The sequence below is a fragment of the Pygoscelis adeliae genome, unplaced genomic scaffold (assembly GCF_000699105.1).
Source record: "Pygoscelis adeliae isolate BGI_AS28 unplaced genomic scaffold, ASM69910v1 Scaffold31, whole genome shotgun sequence".
Taxonomy (NCBI): domain Eukaryota; kingdom Metazoa; phylum Chordata; class Aves; order Sphenisciformes; family Spheniscidae; genus Pygoscelis; species Pygoscelis adeliae.
Genome location: NW_008824233.1, coordinates 4512041 through 4533532, shown reverse-complemented (window position 1 = coordinate 4533532; position 21492 = coordinate 4512041).

Genomic DNA, 21492 nt, shown 5'->3' with positions numbered 1-21492 from the left:
GTCTTGCAGTTGAGACCCTGTAATAGTTTCTCTTCTCAGAGTTTGCATATTGATCTGTCAATCTGGTTGCGAGCTCCACACAGCAAGGACTGCCTGGGCAGAGGGATGCGCATGTTGGGTACTACTGTAGATAATAAATAATGGGAACATAACTAAATAAGCCCTTCTGTGTCTTCACTGCTGGTTTCTCAAAGAGGGTTTTTTTCTCCTTCACCTTCAGTGGAGGGACCCTTTGGGTTTCAGGACCATGTATTTCGGAGTCCCCAGCTGCTGGAGAGAAAAGCCAGCTGCTGCCCACCAGCGAGATGGTGGTACCCGCTCACTGTTGTGAACACCAGCTTTTTCCACTCTGTGGAAATACCCCGAAATACTTCAGCCCCTAAACCACCCCCAAAAGCCCCTTCTCACGGGTCCTGCCTCCATGCTATCATTTCCAGCCAGCAGAGCCTGTGCCTGGTGCTCCCCTCCTGAGTGGCAAGGCTGTGTCACCAGAGGTGGACATGGGAGGGAGGGGAGCAGAGGGCTGGAGACCACGGCGGAGCTTGCTCCTACCAATCAGTCATGCTTTTGGGGGTAGATAATTCACCACAGGAGTGCAGGATCCAGAATTAATTTATAAACAAGGCATCCTTGTAGAAACAAAATGTATTACCTGAATTATTTCCACAGCATCCAACCCATTTCTAGTGTTACCCAGCACTCATCTCTAATTTGACAGCAAGGGGCTTGCTTCTCCTTTTTTTTCCATAGTATAAGCACGTACAAAGGCATTATTATAGTTCTTCAAAGCATGAAATTCCTTTTGCAATCAGCAGGACTGAGTTAGTAGCTGTTCCCATGAAGGAATATAAAAGAGGTTAATGCAAGCCCCCACACTGCCGGACTTTCCGTGCTGCTGGTAGGAGCAGCTATTCCTTCCCGTCACTGTGGCTCTGCACTGGCTAATAAACCATGTCTGCTCATCTGGCTGCAGCCAAGACCTGCATTTCTTCTTTCTTTCCTCTCCTGCATGTTTTGCTTTTCATAAGACCAAGCTAAATCTGAGGGCACTGCTCCTCAGTTCTGGTAACCTTGCTGCTCTCCTACCATTTCCCCTTTATGTCTGCCTAAGAATAAGACATCTCACCTCAGGAACGAGCAACGTCATGGCTTGTGTGGGGAGCACGTACATCATAAACTCTTCCACAGAGAGGCAAGGCAAAGAAACGTTATATTTTGGAGAGGAGTCATGAGCTTTCAATGACAGTTGTTTAATGGGCAACATCTTCTATGCTATATAACTCTCAGAGAATATGTAAACATACTCCCTAATGCAAACTAGACTACTGATTTTAATCTTTTTCAAAAACCAGAATAGAACTTTAGCATGTGGTGCAACTTTCCTTGGAGTTTAGCTCTAAAATGTTCAACATTTAGTTCACAAAAATGTTTCCTCTTCTGAAATTTCACAGTATGCAGAAGTTTTCACTTTTTTTTGCTTGACATGTTGTGCTTTTGCAATTTTTCAGAAATACTACGGGCCAAAAGAGCTGAGAGCCAGATCCAGGGCCAATTCTCAGCTCTGCCATTAATTAGGGATCCTGTCTAAAATAAATGTGAGGTAGTATTGAGTTTTGGGGTCTGTACAGTGCTCACACGAACGCAGGAGTGACGATGATGCACAGTGACAGGGGTTCAGTAAGAAACGTTGCTTGATGGCAAGAAGGCTGCCTCAGCAAACTGCCTGTCTTCATGGTCTTGAGCATTCAGTCAAGGTGTGGGAGAACAGTTCGTATCCCATGTGTGTCCTCCTCACCAATAAGAGTCTTCCTGCCTTTGGCTGTTCACTCATGTTTCATCCTCTTTTTTCTTTTTCTGAGAGATTGTGAGCCTTGGTGGTTTGCTCAGATCCTCCTGCTGCATTTTGCATCCAGCAAGGAAATTTTGTGAATAACCAACTAAAGCAGGCCTGGAAGAATGCAGCTGCAATGAGCGGCTCTCTGCCTGTTGGCCAAGCCATGTACAAAACACTCTGAAGACTGAATACAGTCAAGGGACTCATGATCTGCTAGCAAGATGAGCATGGGCAAGGGAAGAAACTTTATTCATTGAATACATTATTTGCCATGGGTTATTTTCTCGGCTCTGTTTCTGACAGTGAAATCAATCATCCTGTGAAACAAACTTCCACCAGAGCCTCACTACTTGACACAGTTAAAGTTAGACTAGAAGGAGAATATTCTTGCTTGTCAGTAGGGAACAAATCTGCATTAGCAGGGCAGGAGCTTAGATGAGCTGTTGCAGAGTGTCCATTTCTACACCCACAATGCCATTTAGTTTGTTTTGAAGAACAGAGGGTGGCAGGAGAACAGCAGACAGCAGGCAGGACAAACTGCAAGCTGCAAAACCACTTTGTTCATTAGCTGGCTTGAGTTTCTGAGTTCTGTACAGAATTAGACACTGTTTTCAATGTTAATCTGGCAGGGATGGATAAAAAGGCTGATTATGCATAGAAAAGTATGCATACATAGGAGAACAAATGAAAATGAGTTTGATGCACTATCCATATCTTTTGGTTCTTGCCACCTATTAAAATATAGGTCCCATTTTTCTGCACTTCCCCATCTGGTTGGGAACAAATGATTTCTCATTTACAGTCTTCCTTAAGAGATTAAATGATCACTTCCTCCATCCACTGAGAGCAAGAATACTTTATGGACCTTAAAAAATAACCTGCTACTTGAGCAACTGTTGCTCCTGAATGGACGTTGCCCATTGCAGCATCACAGTGGGCACTAATGGAATTTGACCTTCCTGGCTTTCTGCTCAGTCTTCTCTGTAATCATTTTGTTGTGACGATTCAGTCCTAGAGAGCAATATGTATTTTTTTCCAACTTAAACAAACTTTGGAAAAATGTTGATTACTACCTTCAGGCTGCTTTATTCCAGAAATGCGTTAATGTGTGTAGGCATCCTGCTGCCTCCTGCTGCTGTGAAGGGTGAAGTCTCCGGCAAAATTATTGTGCTTTTTGGTACAAAAAGCAGAGAACACGCCATTGTCTGTGATTTCAGAGCAGGTTTTCAGAAGAAAGGGCTTTAACCAGGGTATTTTCATCCCTTCTCAACTTCTGGGATTCCTCCAGAACAATGTACTCGGTTTGGTGCAGTGACCAAAGAGGACTAGAATGTCCTTTCAACTGCAAAGGTCATCACCTTGCGAAGGTGATGGTCCCAAGGTGCTCTAGCAGCGATGGCAGATGTCACAGCATTTCCAAAGAATAATAAGAGCCAGGCTCTGCCTGCCAACGACAATGATGCCAAGCAGGGCCAATTCCCATCAGCATTTAATCAAAGTAGCTTACTCCCTTAAGCAGGTACTTTATTTAGAGAAGGGCTGTTGCTTTGATTTATATGGCAACTGGAAGCTGATGTTAATTTCTAACAGCTTTCTCGTGTGCCTCAAAGTTTCAAAGTAATGAAATATTTGCATATATATTAGGGAGGATACTGCAATGGCTCTTTTATGAGTACATCCTAGCATTTTACTGCATATTGCTGGTGATCATTTTGAAAGGAAAAAATGTGTTTGCTGCCACATGTCTAATGATATCTCCCAGAATACATTACAGATCCTAACTGACACCATTATTTCAAAATGCCCACAAACTCAGGTTGTTTTATAGGCCCATAAAACCAATTCATTATTCTCCTCTGCTGAACTTCAGAAAATTTTATTTGTATCTGATAAACTGGTTTACAGCTGCATCTTGGAAAGGAAAATAAAAGAGTGTCAATGTTCAAAGGAAAGAAAATTCATTAGAAAATGAAGATATTACTTGGATTCTGCCTACCAGCTCATTTTTCTTTTTTTTTTTTTTTCCCAAGTTTAGACAAGTACCTGTTGCACTTAGGGAATTTTAGAAAGATCATTAGCATAAAGAAAAGAACAGAACTGCTCACTATTTGGGTTTTGTTTGTTTGTTTGTGTTGGATAATAAGAATACAGGAATTATTTTCATTTATTATGTAAGACCTTTGTATCTAAAGCTATTTGCATAGTTAAACTCAGCACATGCCTGTTGCTGAAAATGACAAATATTTTGCCATTGTTTTTCAGTACTGTGTTTGGCAGTTTTTCTCCCTAGGCTCCTATCAAAGTGCCAGGACATAGTAATTATTCCTAATTCCCATGTGCGTTATAACTAAAGAAAAATATCTTTCACTTAGTATCTGCTTTCATCTCCTGTAACTGTCTGCCCATTATGAGCATGCCTGTTTACGAGAGGAAAGCACATGCACTTTTGTTTTTTAAAGTAGGGTGTAGATCTATTGATAATGCATTCAGCTGTGTCATTTAAGTCTTCCTTAAATTCAAGTACAATGACCACTGTGTGCGGATGAAATATGTGGCTACGGCAGCTAACCAAGTAGCCATGATTATTTTAAACCCGAAGTAAGTATGCTGCAGTGCAGTCCTGCACGTACACAAAGGGAAGCAAAGTGGTTTGTGATGCTGGCCCCGTGCACGGCTCTGCTCACGGGCATCTCTGCCCTGTAAGGAAGGCAATGACCGTTCTCACATTCTGTCAAGAGGCAACCTAGGCAGCCGTAATGTCCAAGACTTCACTAAAAGTCTGTGACCATGTCCCCCTCTTCTCCCCACTCCCTTTGGCAGAAGGAGTTGCGTCCTCTTGCTTTTTACTGACACAGCTCCTTCATCAGGACTCACTGCCCTCTTCACACAGCCTGGGGAATGCCGGAGATCCATCTCAGTGTGCAATTGTGGTCTTCGAGTCCTTTTACCGACCGTCACGTGCTGATTTCTCTGGCTTCAGGACAATTGCTAATCATTCCACAGCATCTTACCTACAGCAGAGGTTTGGCACGCAGCAGGCATGTACCTTTCTCTGCTTAGGTGTTGCAGCTTGTCGGTGAAGGGAGGGTCTGCACGGGGGCTCACTCTGCGTGGTGCCCAGGTCCTCTCCTTGCACACGGATAACTGAGGAGGTACTTGCAAAACTGTGATCATCCATTCGAACTCAAAAGTTTTTTTGGAGTGGAACGTCTTAATGAACTCTTCTGGTGGAAGTAGCACAAACTTCTTGCTTCACAGAAGGTGAATTATACAAGTAAAGCTGAAGGAGTTGGATGTTCTGGATAGAGAACCTCAGAGTACATATTGCACCGTAAAATTAGCAAGCCTTAGTCTAATTATTTCTGCAAGCTGGCTGGATTTCTCATCTAGCTGTCCACAGGAGATACCACAGAGACTTGACGTAGGATCCGTAATCACCAAGTAGTTCACAGCTCTTTCTCTTTTGTTCCACATCTTCCCCATTCAGGGAACCTTATAACCCGCCTTCAGCCCAGCTTCCCCTCCACCCAGCTCCGCAGCTGGGTGCCCAGGGGTCATGGCACCTCCAGGGCCACAGGGAGGTGCGGGATGGGCTCCCGCAGGGCCCCCGGGCTGGAGGTGCAGCCCAGCACCCGTGGGGGATCCACACCCCATGGAGCAGCAGGATTTATGTTGAAAAAGTTAAGGGGCTATTTGTAACTGCTAAGATTGATAATGAACTACATAAATAATTCAAAAAATGTGAGACTTCATGTGCTGCAGTCCTAAATTTCACTCTGAAGGTCATGTGCTTTGGTGAATTCTTAAGTATTTTGCTAATTTCTTGTCTGTTTCTCTCCAAAAAAAGCTCTAAAAAGTCAAAACAGAAAATGCTGGAGATGACAACTACAACTCCCCCTTCTAACTCAAAATGGTTCCAAAACCTTTTTTTCTTTACTTTCTCAATGTGGGCATAGTTTTCTGTTTTTCAGAACACCACAGTAATCAAACCATGCTTGTGCCCTGCTAACAACGAACACATTTAAACATGACGGATTGCTGTAGCTTAGCAAAGGTCTGTCTAAGCTCCGAATCTATACACGCCAATTTTGCATAGCGAAGAGTCTGCACTTTTTCCAGCTGTTGAGAGCACTTAAAAACATTGGTCTGAGGAAATGCTATAGTTGTTATTTGATTTATACTTGAAATTTTGCAAGTACATTGAATTTTCAAATTTACCGTACGTGCCCAGAAACGCTCTCAAAACTACATGTTAATATAGTTAATGCAATGGCCCAAACATCTCTCAGTCCTTTAAATTAATACCTGAAGAAGGAATATAAATCATTAAAAAATGTTTTATGAAAATCAGCCTCAACAAGTCAGATTCTGTTCTCACACTAGAACGCCAATAGCAGAGCCAACAATAGAGCTGGCCTGATTTCCACCAGATCAACAAACACATACGTTTTTGCTCTGTACTTGCAGACTGCACTTGGTATTCATGCAGTGACAGACCGAAGCAAAATGTGCAAAATCCCTCTTCAGCTGGAGATAGCCGCAGAGCAGCCGACATCGTTACAAGCAGGAAAAGGTTACGGCTGACCCAGAAATAAGCTGCTGCCTATGGAACACGTGAATTCTTGTTTGAGTCTTGGCTACCGCAGAGACGAGTGGTCAGGGCTGGCGGCTGATCTCTGCTGTTTACATCAAAAGCTGCAAGACTTGTGCAGGCCTCCTCAGAAATCCCACTTTTAGGATGCTTGCAGATAGCAGCTACTGCAAAACAAGTAAACTTTTAATGCCTCTTCGCAGTCCTGTGGGAGGTTCACGGGGAGCAGCAGCCACCGTATATCTCAGGGGCTTCGTTCCTCGGTAGTCAAGAGGAATGTTACAGTGCACCATGCTTTAGAAGAGGAAGAGCTTGTCTTCTCCTGGCCAACTGTGTGGCTGCGCTTCATCTGAGTCATCCCATCCTCTTTCCTGGGAATTTCATATTACATGAGATACTGAAGTTACATGCATATCATGTTGCGTAAGGTTGTATGTGCTGAAACATGAGTGGTGGAGCTGGAAAACAATGTATGCTAGCACCAAAACCAATAAAACACCACATTTCTGATAGCTTTACAAAACAAAATGCTTAACATTTTTGTCTCATGTTTCAACTATTTCCCACAAAAATAAAACTCCTTTCTTTTTCCTCCCTTGGAGAGGGAAAATTATTTCTGAGAAAGTATTTTTTTTTTCTTAGTAGTTGTCATCAAATGTTTGCCTGGACTAAATATTTGTACAAATTTGTATTCCTTTCCAAAAAGAAGCTCCTGTGTAACAGTAAATAAAACCAACCTGGATTAAACCATTGGCTCCTTCGAAATCTCAGAAATCTTGCAGCAAATTTCAAAATTAACATTTCAGGCTTTGGATAACTCTGCCAGGAGCTCATTTTTTTGGTGAATTTTTCTGTCTTGGATAAATGGGGGTGATTCCTACTGAGAGCACAAAATGCGTGGCTCATGAAAATAGCATCGGTGTCTGAGCAGCTGGAAGGCACAGCTACCCCTGCCTCTGCTCCCCTTCAGCAGCGCCCCGTGCCTGGCTGGTTTGTGTTCAAGCTGGGAGGTGCCCATGAAGTCCCCATCCGGAATTTCTGGGGTTTCCTGGCTACCCAGGGTCTTACCTGGCCCTCAGATGGAGTAAGCTCATCTTTTCCAATGACTCTTTAAACGACACCATTAACAACTGTCGGATGACGTTTTTTTGTTACCCTTTTTGTCTTCTGAGGCAAGAACCGTGCATACAGGACAGTACTTTGCTTTGGCAGAACTATGTTTTTAAACACACGTGCTGTTATTTGCTGATACAAGAAGGCAAATCAAAAATGCATCACTTGCACTTGCTGGAGGAGAGGCTTGGGATGGCCCTTTCTTTTGGTGGTAGTGTCCCACAGGGCCTCACAGAACAGCTTTTTCTTCTGACCTTTTTTCCTCTGGCAAATGAGCCGTTATTCCCCGGGAGCAGTGCTGCCCAGGAACTTCACCTTCTAGCTATAAGATAAAACAAGTGAAATGCAGCAGTAGCCTGCAAACATACTTGGCCTTTAACGATCTGTAGCAATAAACTGGTGATTTTGAGCATATGTTTTTTATCCGTTATCCAAAAGAGAAAAGAATGAGAATAATAAAAAAGATATATTGGTTTACATTTTAGACACAATTCACACAGATTCAATACCTGTTCCCTGTAAATCTTTCCCTGATTTGATTTATTTGATTGAAGTCCGAGATCCAAGTCACTGAAATGTTGAGTCCCCCCAGTCTGTGTATTTAGATGTATACTTTGCAAAGGATTTCCTATTTTTATAATAGATTGAAGTAAAATTCAAGGGGTGAGAACAATCCCTCGCAGAGGTTCAAAGTCTACATGTACACTTATGCCTTAGATACATCATTAAAAGCCAATTAAAAAAAAAGGATTGCAAAGAAAGACTTTTATTGCTTTTCTAGTACTGGTGCCGAATGTTTAATTAACAGTAAATTATTTATTGGATGAACCTCCTCACTTTTCATAGCCAGGAACTTGTCCACAAGCAGATTTAAAAATTCTCATTTATTTGATATGCAAAACATTATTGTAAATAAATGAACTGTGAATGATAAATAATTGTAATTTGCTGGTTATTCTGGCAGTTTTACGGGATCTAGATACAACTGTGCCACTTGGTTCCTCTTGTGTAACTAGAGGGACCATGTATGTAGCCAAGCAGGGCCAGATCCACCTCTAATGGAAGTTAACTTAGTTCCTCCCTGGGGAGCATAAAGTGGGATTAAGTCCTGTCTCCCCCCAGTGGAAAGCAAATTTATCGATTAAATATACAAAATTCATCTATTTAAGTATATAACTTGAAGTTATCACTGCTGCTGCTTAGACTGAATAAGGGACATTTGAATCCATTACAGGATTAAAAAATTTTTATTATTGTTGCTGTCACTCATAAGCAGGATAGCTGCTGCTGCTGCTGCTGCAGCAGTCTGGATGAGCTGGAGGAGTGACAAGTCTGCTCGCTTGCCGTAAGAATGAATAATCCTTCCCGACTGAAGAGGTGCGAAGGTACTCCATAACGCGTACCTATAAAGATGCTCTGTATAGGCTAATAAAGCCAGGGCTGCGCGCAACTTGATGATTAATCAAATATTTGAGGAAAAGGCAAGAGAAAGCCCTCCCCATGCGAGAGGGGGAAGTATGAGAGGAGGCTCAGCAAAACCTCTTCTTATTCCCAGCTGAGCTGCAGAGCGACACTGAAGATGTCACCTTCCTTGTGCCTCAGTTTCACTCTCTCTGTATAAAATGCAGACGACAGTGCTTCTCTTTGTGCCGGTTCAGTGAATTTGTACCTGCTTCTTTAAAGATGCACATACACATATAGTAGCATATATAATATGCTACTATACGTAGCATATAGTAGCATATGTAGCTAGTAGCATATGTAGCATATATATGCTACTATATATAGTAGCATATATAATAATCTATTTTAAATACGTATGTTACTGTAGATCTCATTTGATTCTAGATTGTAGATGATGTAGGTTCATTTGATACTAATTTGATTTCATGAGCCTCAAAATATCATAAGATAAACACTTCCATATTTATGTGTGGGCCATTTAAAAACAGTTGGTTGTTTTTACCTTACAAATATAAATATTTAGTTTTACTTCAGCTGCTACTTTCTTCAGTATGGGACAGCACGTTGTCTAACTTGCTGGAGTTGTGCAGTCACGTACATCTCACTCCACTGGTATTTCCTTCCCACACCAGAATTAAGGTTTCTTATTAAGAATAGTCAAGCTGTAAAGCATTAAGACAGGGAATATCACTTATGTTCTCAGAAATCTGAAGGAGACCCATAACTTTTAAACTTACTTTCCGACTATACTATGCTGTTTTATGGCTCTACTTCTACTTTCATTCCCTTCATCTATCTAATCGTAATGATGTTTTAGGACAGGACAGGAAAGGTTCGAATTATGATCCTGGGAAGAAGGATGGGTAGCAATAAATTCACCGAGCCAGCCGGTGGGGGTATCCAATTTCCGAGCGCTGCACAGGCGGCACTGCTGTTTGGCAGGTCTTCTCCAGACATGGAGGATTGATGGGTGGCAGTCCATAGGCAAGGCTTTCGTGAAATGGCCGTGCTGCATTCTGGCTATGGCTTTCCCTAAAATGTTTGAGCCCTATAGAGCCTGAATAGTAAAATGCTGCACAAATAATGACTTCCATTTTGTTCTGCACATTTCAAATTCCTGGAGCCGACGAGACTGTGTATGGGACAGCCCTAGTCTCCGTGCTTGCGTTCTGTCACCCTGCTGATTCTGAGATTAGAAAAATCAGGGTGACAGCTCAATGGTAACTCAGTGTTTCACCTACAAAGGTGCAAAAAAAGCAGTTACCACAAGCGCAATTTGGGACTCCTAGCTATGGTAGGCTTGAAAGCCCAGAAGAAGAATAAAATGCTTTGATAACTGAGTTAGAAAACCAATTCCGCTGAGATCCCAACGTGCAGCTGTTCCTCTTATGATCCATTCCCTCATCTGATATGTGGGATAAATCACACGAGACCAATGACTGCATCCTGCTTGAAAAAAACAGGCAGCTTAATTCTGCCTACTCTTGATGGCGAAGGGAAGAGTCAGAGTACCTTTTCCCCTCCCCATCCAATTTCCTGTCCTGGCAACTTAAAAACCTTTCTGTGACCTAAATAACGCCTGGGGACCCTTAGCATTTCTCTGTTTGCCAGACTGTGGGAATTGGCCCTTAACCATGCTCCGGGCAGCTAAGGGTGACGAGAAGTGGCTGCATGGATTAGGATGAGCATGACCTTACCTGCTGAGTAAGGGTGCCACCTAAACTATAGCCATAAAATGGCTTAATTTCATCTTCCTGACTCCTGACTGGTGGTGGAGGACAGACGGAGATGGCGACCCCCCAGCTGGGGAGGTGGGGGCATCTGCTTGGGTTCCCCCACACCTCTCTACAGGTGCTACCTGGCGCTGGTGCCTGCAGCATGCATTCACCACCCCCGCGTGCTGCGGGGAGAGGTGGCCTGGGAAGCTGAGGATGCAAAAGGGCTGTTTTGCTCAAAAAAAGAGGATGAAGCTAGATAAACCTGCTGGCCACTTTCCACCCTTCGATTTCCCTTTGAATTCTTGCTGTTGATAAGGAATAATGAACTGTTTCCTATAAAGCTGGTTTCACTATTCAAAAAAAAAAAAAAAAACCAAACCAAGCAGAGGACAAAGCACTGTAATCATAGGCAGCTCTGTGGTTTTTCTCCTGCAATCTAGATGCCCTTAGCTAAAGCTAAGTGACCCATGATTTTGTCCAGTGGTTGTATGAAAACCCTCTTACCTGACTCTGATAGGGACAAATCACGCAAGTCACATGCATTCAAGGGATTTGCAGGACTGACTTCCTGAGTGTCTAGAACAGAAAAAGAACACCACTACCATTGCATCCAAATAGCTGCTGGTAGCATATCTACATGAGACAAAGGTATGCAGGACATCCACCCGGAAAAGACTTAGACCACAGAGACAAAGCCATAGGCAAAACCTGAAGGAAAGGGATAAAAATGCAGGGAGTGAGATCAGGGTAAATGGTCTCCAGCATGTCTGTAGGGAGATTATCTCTGTGCTGCAGGCTGTGAAGAGGGAATGAGGTTTGCTAGACCCTTTTTGGCCATGGCACGAGGTGTTTTACAACAAGTTTCAGTTAGCAATGACCTCTCATAAATAAAGACATGAGATCCATGGATTCAGGCCAGAGACTCCTTTTCTATTTGAATTCTTTCAGGTTTTATTAGTGCTAGTGGCTTATAAGTTATTGGTCTCTCCTCTTGCCCTTCGTGTTATTTGGACCATTCTTTCCTCAAAGGTATCCCCAAGGCTCTCAGTCTGCTCTTTTGGCACAGCGAGGGCTGATGAGATCCCTGCGCATCCCCTCCAAAAGCCTCCAGGCATAGTTTCTGTAGAGTGCCTTATTCCTCAATATTTGGGATCCTAATTATTTAACTATGGTACCTCCCACAGAGCAAAACTCCGTGGAGCTGGAGCCTTTCCTTGGTGCTTGCTTTAAATGCTTTCCCAAGCAGCTCATGGTGACCAGGGTTTTTACCATCAATTTGTCTCATTCATGGTATGTGATATAGCTTGCCAGTTAGGGCTACTTACAGCACCTATGGAAAGTAGACTTCTCTCTCTTCCGCAACACCATTCTACCATCGTTCTTCTTCATTCCGCTCAGCCTCTGAAAACGTTTTCCTTTTGCATATCAATGCTCATTGTGACTAGTGGCACACAAAGGGGCTCAATTTTTCTCACAGCTAGCTTACTGTACATATGTTTGATATGTTCCCCGGGATGAAATATGTTACTGGGCTCTGTAGTTCTGCTCTGCTGCCAAAGAAAGCCATAATGTATGGCAGTAATTTGAATTTACAATCCCAACAAGCAATTTTTGAAACAGAAAACACTTCCCAGAATTTCAGAGCAGTGGGAAAAAGAATGCCATTTTCTTTCACAACAGCTTCACATTGCCTGGGAAGAGCACAGCAGAAAGAGGGTGCACATAGAAGCATTTGAGAAAAATAAGGTTCGAGAGGACTGTTCCAGTAAAAGATTACTTCCTTGGAAGGATGCATGCCTTACTTTTCTGAAAGCTGAAGTGTTCTCGCACCTCAGAGGTGCAATATGGCAGGCAAAACCACTGCCTTCTTTCTCCAGCTGTGCTGATGCCAAGGTGGTCCTAGTGCAGCAGTATACGTCTCATCTATTTTTTACAATGGTTTGGCAAAATGTCGGACCCCTGTCAACAGTGCTGCCCGCGCGGCTGTTACGGCCTGAGCAGCTGTGCTATTGTGGGTGAATAGAGGACTTGGAGGGTTTGGTTGTTTTGCTGTTTTGTCCTAATCTAGTTATCCATGGGCCTCAAAGCTGGACTGCAGAGAATGTTTGCCAAAGGGAAACATCTCTGGTTCATGGTTGGATGTTACCCTCGGTGGTGGTGAGGCTTCCAGCACCGGTAGCTGCTGTGGTGGGGACAGACGTCCAGTGGAGATCATCTTTTTTCCAAGGTCACTCAGTAACCACCATTGCGGTTAGGCTCTGGATCACGTTCGTGAAGTCAGGCTCCTCTCTCCTCCCATCCACCCACTGCTGAAACTCAATTTCACGCCGTGCCACACCGAATGCATATGCCTACGCAAGCAGTTGTGATTTTGTCCCTCTAGCTGGCTCCCATTTAAACAGCAAAACCTCATGCTAGATTAGGAATAATTTCAGCCGTTCCCTCTGCTAACAGACTAGCTCTCTTTTGAATTCTCTATGGGTTAAGAAAAAGCTCATTTCCAAGCTGAGCTTCACAAAGCCTTGGCGCGTCTGCCCCAGCTTCTGGCTCGCAATGCTTTCTGGCTCCAGCGCTCTCCCCATTTCGGCCGCGGGGGCCGCTTGCCTTAATTTCCGCAGGTGGGGAGCCGGAGCCGGGCTGAGGGTTGGCCAGAGGGTCTGCACTGCCCGGCGGGAGGCAGGCGCTTACCCGCACGCCTTGCTCCTGCCCAGGGGAAGGGCTGTCACACCTGAGGATGGGGGCAGATGCTCTTGAGCACTGCTATTCATTTTACTGCCGTCTCTGAGCAAGCGCTGAAGATGTAAAAAAAAAAAAAAAAAAAAACAGGAAAGGGAAAAAAAAAGAAATTAAAATGTAGCCCATATCAAAAGTAAAATCATCTCTAGTTTTCTGGCCAAAGATTAGTTTTCAGAAAATGCCTGGATTAAAAAAAAACCCAAACCAAAAACAGGAATTGCAGAAGGCTGAAGATTGCACCAACTTTTACTTGTGCTGATGAATTGATTCATATCAATAACATGCTGATTTATTTAAACAGTGTTCCAGACTGCTTATCTATCTTGGAAATCAGTTTCTGCCTGTTTGCTTTGTTTTAATTCCACGTACCAAAGAAGAGGTGTATAAATCTTCCTTCCTGTCCATCTTATTCCTGATTAAGCACACTAACTCCTTTCGGGACATACAAATACCAGTTCATGATTGATGGCAGTTCTCTGTCATCCGGGCTACAAAGATGGTCTCTGCATTTCTTCTGCAAGAAAAAATCCAGCTCTTCCTACCGTAATTTAATTCACAGTGGGTGGGAGATTCAGAAAGCACAACCGCAGCCACCAGTCAGCCAGCCCAAGTCTTTCCCAAGTCATTATGAATGGGGCTGTGGCAGTAGCTGCAGTGGTTGCACAGTGTTAATGTGGGGCTTCTTCCCTTACAGATTTCAGATACAGCCCCCTAAGCCGGTGTGAGCTTTGTTACCTAACCCCCTCTTCAAGACAGGCTTTTTTTATTACCATTTTTTCCAGAGCAGAAATTGCCAAATGTCTGTTCAAAGCCAAATGAAAATGAGGGTGAGATTAATAGCTGGAATTGTCATAGTCAAAATGAGTTAGTAAATTAATTATTTCAATTGTTGTAAATATTAAAAGGAGTCTAATGCTTCTCTGACACTGAACTCTTTATACCCCGTTCTTGTGTTACTGGCAAAGTCCGCACAAGTATTTTAAATAGTATTTGACTTTAATAAGGAAAGCTAACAATAACTTACATTATTTTTATTCACTGAATGTCTGTCAAATTTAATGCTATTCCAGGGATTTTTAATGGCATTGTTAATTGTATTAAAACCCTTCATAGGTCTTCTGCTGTTATACAAAATGCTGTCAGAACATATGCTGCAGATAATTCAGTCTAATATCATATTCCACAAGTTTTATGATGGTTATTGTTGCTGGTATAAAAGCTCTGAAATGTTCCATAAGTCACTTCTTATAAGAAGCTGCTGGGTACAAAGCAGCTAGAAAATAATAGCTGGGTTTTGGCAGGTCTTAAATTTAACAAATACGTACTTAAACTAGTCAGGGACTCAGGGAATACTGTATTTCTCTCTCTGTTTTCAAAGCAGAACTTGGGTCAGTCAGAATTCCTTTTTAATCCTTCAAGGCAGAATAATTAATAGTTCAAGGGCATACAAATTTCAGTTGTTTGCAGTCTCTTGCTATTAGAGAAGCTTTAGTTTCTGTCAGCATTTCTGTTAGCTATTCTTTAAGCTGGAGGCTTGTAATTTTGAATGACGCTCGTTCCGGCCTGAAACTCAGTGATATATGTGTATTAATCAGAGGACTTCAGATATTTGTCTGCTTCTTTGCCACATAGCTAGAGTTATGACCCCTTAGTTCCACTAACGAAAAAGCTGGGTATCTTAAGGGAAAAATGTACATATAGCTCTGCAGAAAGCAGAAACACAGAGTCATTTGCAAAAAGAGAACAGCGAGAGATCTCATGAAAATCTATAGAGCATCAGATTTATTTCTTGAGGCCAAAACAATCTGCAGCCTCTTTTGTTTTTCCTTCCATAAAGGAGATATAGGAAAAACTGCTCTCAAATCAGTAACTTACAGTGTCTTGCGAATTTGGGGTATATATGTTTTTTCCTACAGTTCGGTATTTTGGGGAGCTTCAGGCAGTTCTGGCTGGGAGGCAGCGGGGCGATTGTGGAGGAGCTGGGGACAGCTCTGCCCTCTCGGGCGCAGGTGAAAGGGGGGGAGAACCGCTGGGGCAGTACGGCATGCATATATACATACATATGTAAACACGCAGCCATATCACTTTGGTTTGGGGTGAGATGTGACCTGCCCAGCCAAGCCACCTGAGAGGCAACCATTTATGCTCATCAGGATATATTCTGATTTTCTACAGCATGATCAAATCACATTCTTGCAGAGAATCAAATTACTCACCACTGATACCGATGTCGTTTTAAAGCTTTATTTCATCATGATAGCTGTTATTTTCACAGTTTTCAACTCCTTTTGTTTCTCTAGTTTCTTGACAAAGGTTTGTGATTGACAGAGAGGAACGACACTTGTCACTGTGATCAACTGATGGCAGTACTTAGTCCTTCTCCATTACAGTACACCTCCCACGATAAAAGATATTTCAGAACACACCAGGAAAGAAACACAAATTATTACTATAATCGCTTTGTAGTTTTTCTCCGTAAAACATACCTATCAGATGTGTTAAATGCCATTTATCATTTAACTTTCATATCTCAGACATACAGTTAGATCAAAGCATCTTCCTGAACACAGGGTGACAGCAGTTAGTCTTTAATTAATCAAGCAGTGAAATTAATGCCACTCTACACTCAGATATTCAACTATTTCTAACCTTGATGCAGTTCATGTTTTCTTGCTGGTAAAAATATTTTGGATCCTCATAGATCGTAACTGAGTGTGGCTAGAGACTCCCATTGTTTCTAATGTGTCTCAGTTCTAGCACACCTAATGTCATCTCCTTTTGGTATCTATGAACCTGCAATCTCTTTTTTTTCTTGTTGGAACCAGCTTTATCACGCAGGTGAGAAATGAAGCCTCCCAAAGCGGCGCATTATAAAGGTGAGAAATTACTAGATGCAATTCCCATGACAGACTATCAGTAGTTTGGGAGAAGGCCCAGATGGAGGGTGTTTTTGAATGAGGAAAGGTGAATTACTGGTAAGGCAGACCGCAAGACAGGTAGGACAGCCAAAGAGCAGGGAAAAGGAGAGAAACCTAGAGAAAGATGCACATATACAGACTATAAAGGAAAAAAAAAAAGAAAAATGCTTACTTTAAAACTGCCACCAAAACTAATCCAAATCTCATTTGCAAAAACTTTAGATAATTAAAATTCCCTCTTCACTTTTCTAGCACTTGAAGAAAAGCAAAGCTGTCCCTGTCTGCCCTGGTACCCTGTTAGCCCTACCTTTTCCTATATTTGCTCCATGTTGCATGTCAAATGCTTGTCACTGAAAGCCCTGTCATTTCTATGGGAGATGCAACGTACCATGACTAAGGTTGTAAACTGCTGAGCAAACAGAAAAGGCATAAAATGGATAAGAAGGGGAAAAAAGAGGGAACCTGCTGTTAAATAATCTTTCAAACAGTGTTCTGAACAACTTGACAAGATTAATAAGCTTTTCTCATAACAATCCCTTATAAAATGGACATGTAGGAACTGGGAACATCCATTTGTTCTGTGTTAAGCAAAGGACAGAGGCAGGTGATTAGGAGGAACTGATTTTGGACTCGCTGACTTACAAATATTTTTTTTAAAATACTCAACCAGCCGTGAGGAAAGACTTCATTTCCTATTTTGGAAATGTAGGCTCTGCCACCAAAAAAACCAAGGGGCCAAACACTTAGATACGCAGATTCATATGGACCCTGTCTTTGTAGCTCTTTCTGACGCTGCCATTCTTCTGTGTGTTTCTAAAAGATTTCACCAGGACCTGAAAATATTCAGCAAAGTGTTATACTGAGGTTCATTCTTTCTTTTTTTTTTTTCTTTTAAGATATACATTTGAAGGCAGAGATGAATTTCTAGGATATAAACTGAGTATATGTTTCACATATAAAATATGTTTTCCAAGATACCAGGTGAAGGCACTTCTACTTGCAGCTACACACTGATTATCAAAAGCATCCCTAAAGTGGTATATAGCACCCTGTAGGAATGTAGAGCACAGGCACACAAATCTTATTTGGAGCATGGAGGAACCATTTCCTCACTGAATTGAAGGGCAATTGTCATTTCCGTCATGGGTGAAGTTTTCTGTCGCTAGGAAATTGAAACTGTTGAAGTTGCTCAAGGACAAACAGCTTGCGTTGACTTTATTTTTACCACACACACCCCCCCAGAGCAGAGCACATATCTTTCCTTGGATGCAGGGGTCCCTCTGAGCCCTCACATCGAGACTTAAGCCTTGGAAAGATCTCAGCTTACAGACGGCTTCTGTGATCGATGGTAACAGAAAACCCGCTTTAAAGTAACAGCACAGGAAGCTACTGTGCTGTTCTCCGAATAACCTACAGCATTGCAAAGCAAGCCATAAATCTGCTAACAGGTCTAACACAGCTCTAGCTTTCTTAGCAAGCGTCTGTATAACCATATAACATGAGGGGCAAGCACGCACATCCCTCCTTTCATCACCTGAAACCCTGATAGCCGTTTCGCTCGTAAAACCCCTGCTGTGGCACGGGGCTTTGCCCTCCTGGGGATACGAAGCTGCAGCAAGCGCTGAGGACTCAAGACAGAAGCGCTCGTTCCACTCGGGGCCTTATGCCTTTCAAAATTACGGCAAGTCGGACCGACAGGACTCGAAAAGTTTCAAACCTGCTATTTGATAGCTGAAGAATGTGACCTGCAATGGCCCGAGGATTGTAGGGAGACTTGCCAAATGGGTTGATTGTACCTATTACCAGACCAGGAATGAGAGGCACAACCTCTCTTTCTTACCCCCCAAAAAATGAAAGGTGCCCCTCCAGTAAAAAAAAAAACAACATGCCCATGGAGGAATTTCTGATTAAAGTGATAAAAAAGGGGAGTTTTTTTAAAAAAAAAAAAGTAAAAAATAAAAATTAGAGCAGTGTGGGAGAGGACGTACTGACAGTTTCCTCCCAAGCGTCTGACGGAAATGAGGACCACCGGCAATGTAAGCCAGGTCCCAAAGAGGCAGGCAGGCGGCCCGAAATTTTCCCCTGCAGAGCCCCGCCGAGGCTTGCTCGCCTCTGACCCGCCACACGCGTGCCGCCAGAGCGTGTGACCCGTTTCACGACGTCACGAAGCGGACGATTTGCTGCAAACCAAACGCAGGCTGAGGAGGCCGGCAAGCCGTCGGCTCTGCAGACGGCTGAGCAACCAGGCAGCGGCCCCCGAGCTTACCATCGAGGCAGTGTCAAAACGCAGGCAGGGCGATGGGAAGCAGTAACGCCACGTGGCGTGCGCCATTACTCAGCATGCCCCTAGGTAAATCTTTGACCGTGCTTGCCCGCGTTGCTTTGTGGTAAAATCTTTCGGACAGCCTGTTAACACTTCTCCAAGGAGCCACGGGGATGTGTTTTCTCGCTATTTCAGTGGCCGTGTACTTTTCTAGGGCAACGGCCGCCCGGCTGGTGAAATAGGGCCAACGCACAGTTTTGTGAAGGGGAGAGGCCATGTGCAGGGCCAGCTCTGATCCTTCATGCACAGTTTCCATCTCCTCTGCTGATCTGATAGAGTGGTTTTTCAGATAGTTATAGAGGTGTTGAATCCTGAAATAAGAATCCAGACCCTTCATTTGAATTCTTGGAAAAATTCAGGCTGATAAATGCTGAGTGATTAATGCTGTAGAGATTGGCAGTTTGATTTCTGTAGTGTGGCAAACCGGGTCTGTATCCCATTTATTTCTCTTCATTTTCACAACTCTCCGCTTGTAATCTTTTGTCCTTGTGTAATAGAGCTCATAGCTTCTTCCTCTGTTTGCATTTTGATACACACAGCACGAGTGTCGCTACTTTTACATATTTTGTCTGGTATTAAATCCAACTCGGGGGGGAGGGGGGAGGGCGGGGAATCCACTTTATCTTCACCTGGGCAGAAAGATATCAAAACCATTACAGGGAGAGTATCAGGTAACTTTCATGGAGGCAGTGAATAACTTCACTCCCTCCTGAACAGCAGAAAGATGCTATTTCTGAAGCTCTCACATTCTGGAAGCGTGTTTTGATTTTCTTTGGAAGAAACCTGCTCCAGTCAGTTCCCATTCAGGCCTTGCTTCTTCAAGAAGATGGACACCTTCTGTTCCTGCATATTGCCATCGTATGCATTGCACATGTTTGTTGAAGCTGAACATGAGTATGTGTAAGGGGAGGTCTTACTCCACCAGACTGTTCTTCCTGGAGAAGATCCATTTAACATTTATACCCGATGGTGAGATGTCCCTATTTGTGAAGTTAGTGATTTATTCAAATGCCATTTCAGAAAGTGGAATGCCCTGAGGTACGCATTATTCTGACAGGAGTCAAGGTCAAGCGTGGGCTGCAGCGTGCCAACAAAGCAGATGTTTAATCGAAGTCATATAAAATATTTACAGGGAAGCTGCAGCTGTTTGTGAAGTACAGCACGACACACCATTTAACATGAAAGGTTTAAGGAAAATCCTGAGATGTGGCCTGGCAATGGCTTAAAATAAATAAACTGTCATTAAGTTAGTTTTTCTCCTTCTTAAAGCCAGGTTGGATTCATTCTGTCTAAATTAAGATCCACTTTGCCAGGCTGCTCGGTGCTTCTGCCACAACCAGGAATGATGAAAGTTTCCTCAAAGCCTGTTTTGATCCACGTTTCATAGCTCACCCGAAGCTGAAGGCGTTACGCCTCTGCCAGTTTCCATCTGGGAAACAGCAGAGCATGACTGGATGGCACCGGTTTTCAGTTCTGGCTTTTAATGCTGCACGTGCTTAAGTCAATATCCACTTTTTTCCCTAACAGAGTGTGAATGATAGAGAGGCGGGGGGAAACGTAACTTGAATTTCAGGCAATGAAAGCAGACTGCTTGTGATTTTCCCTCCTGACTCTGCAAACTATTACCTGCTTACTAAAGGAGAAAAAACATTTCCCTTTCAATGTAAACTGGAAAACCTTCACGGTATCCTCTTCCTTTTGCTCTTAACGTTTCAGCCAGAAACTTGCTCAGAATTTCACACCAGGAGATTGCTCTTTCAGCTCTACTAATGCAGCTCTGTGCTGCAACGACTGGGGATTCAACGCTGGCTGCCCCGCCGGCCGCTGCTGAGCCTCCTCTGCTCCTTTCGAAGAACTTAATCTCTGCAAAGGATGTTCAGCATTTTGCTTGGTTGAGCCCTTTTTAAAGCGAGTGGTGCTTACATTATTATGTGCCCAGCTGGCATAGTGATAAATTAGAAGATAATAAAATTGACACTTGGAAAGACTTCATCTTTAATTTAGGAGAGAATTAAAAACATGGGCACGATCCCTTGCAAATAGCGGCATTTGTGGAGTAGCTGATTATGCACAGTCCTTCTCATTTAGTCTGACTGTTCACAAGGAGAAACAGTGACCTTGTTGGAGCTGAGGGCAGAAATCCCACCGATTTTTGTTGGGCCAGGATCTTACTTTCCACATATAAGTGCAGGTGCAGGTATTTGCAGACTTAGACGCTTGCATCAGGTTTTTGATGCATTTATATTACATTTTTTCCCCCAGGAGCCTTATAAGCAGGGCAAAAACCACTTTCATAGCCAAGCCTTTATTCTTTGTGTAGGATTAACTTCTATTTAACAGGGAATACATTTAAAGTTATTTTCTTTTGAAAACTGGTGAATAAAGAAATATAGGGGTCGGCTCTCAAACTTTGTTGTTTGAAATGCCAAATAAAAAGAAAAGTTTTTTTTAATCAATACCGGAGATTTTGAGAAACCCTGAATGGTCTTTGATTCCCAGTCTTATCTAACTTCTTTGCTTTTAAGTCAAGTAGAGCTAGATTACAGTTCATTTCAAAACGCATTTGTCTGAGGGAACCTGCATCTTTTCGATGCAGAGTGAGAAAAGCACCATAGACTAGCAAATATGGACAGTGTCAGTTCTCTCTTTTGATAGCTATCTTTACCATATCTTACAAAAAATAGAAATTATGCCACTGTTCAACATTGAAAGCACCCCCCCTTCCCCCAGGCACCCTCAAAAACTGTAAGAGCAGGTAGGTATAAGAACAGGAACAAAGTTCATAATTAAGAGGT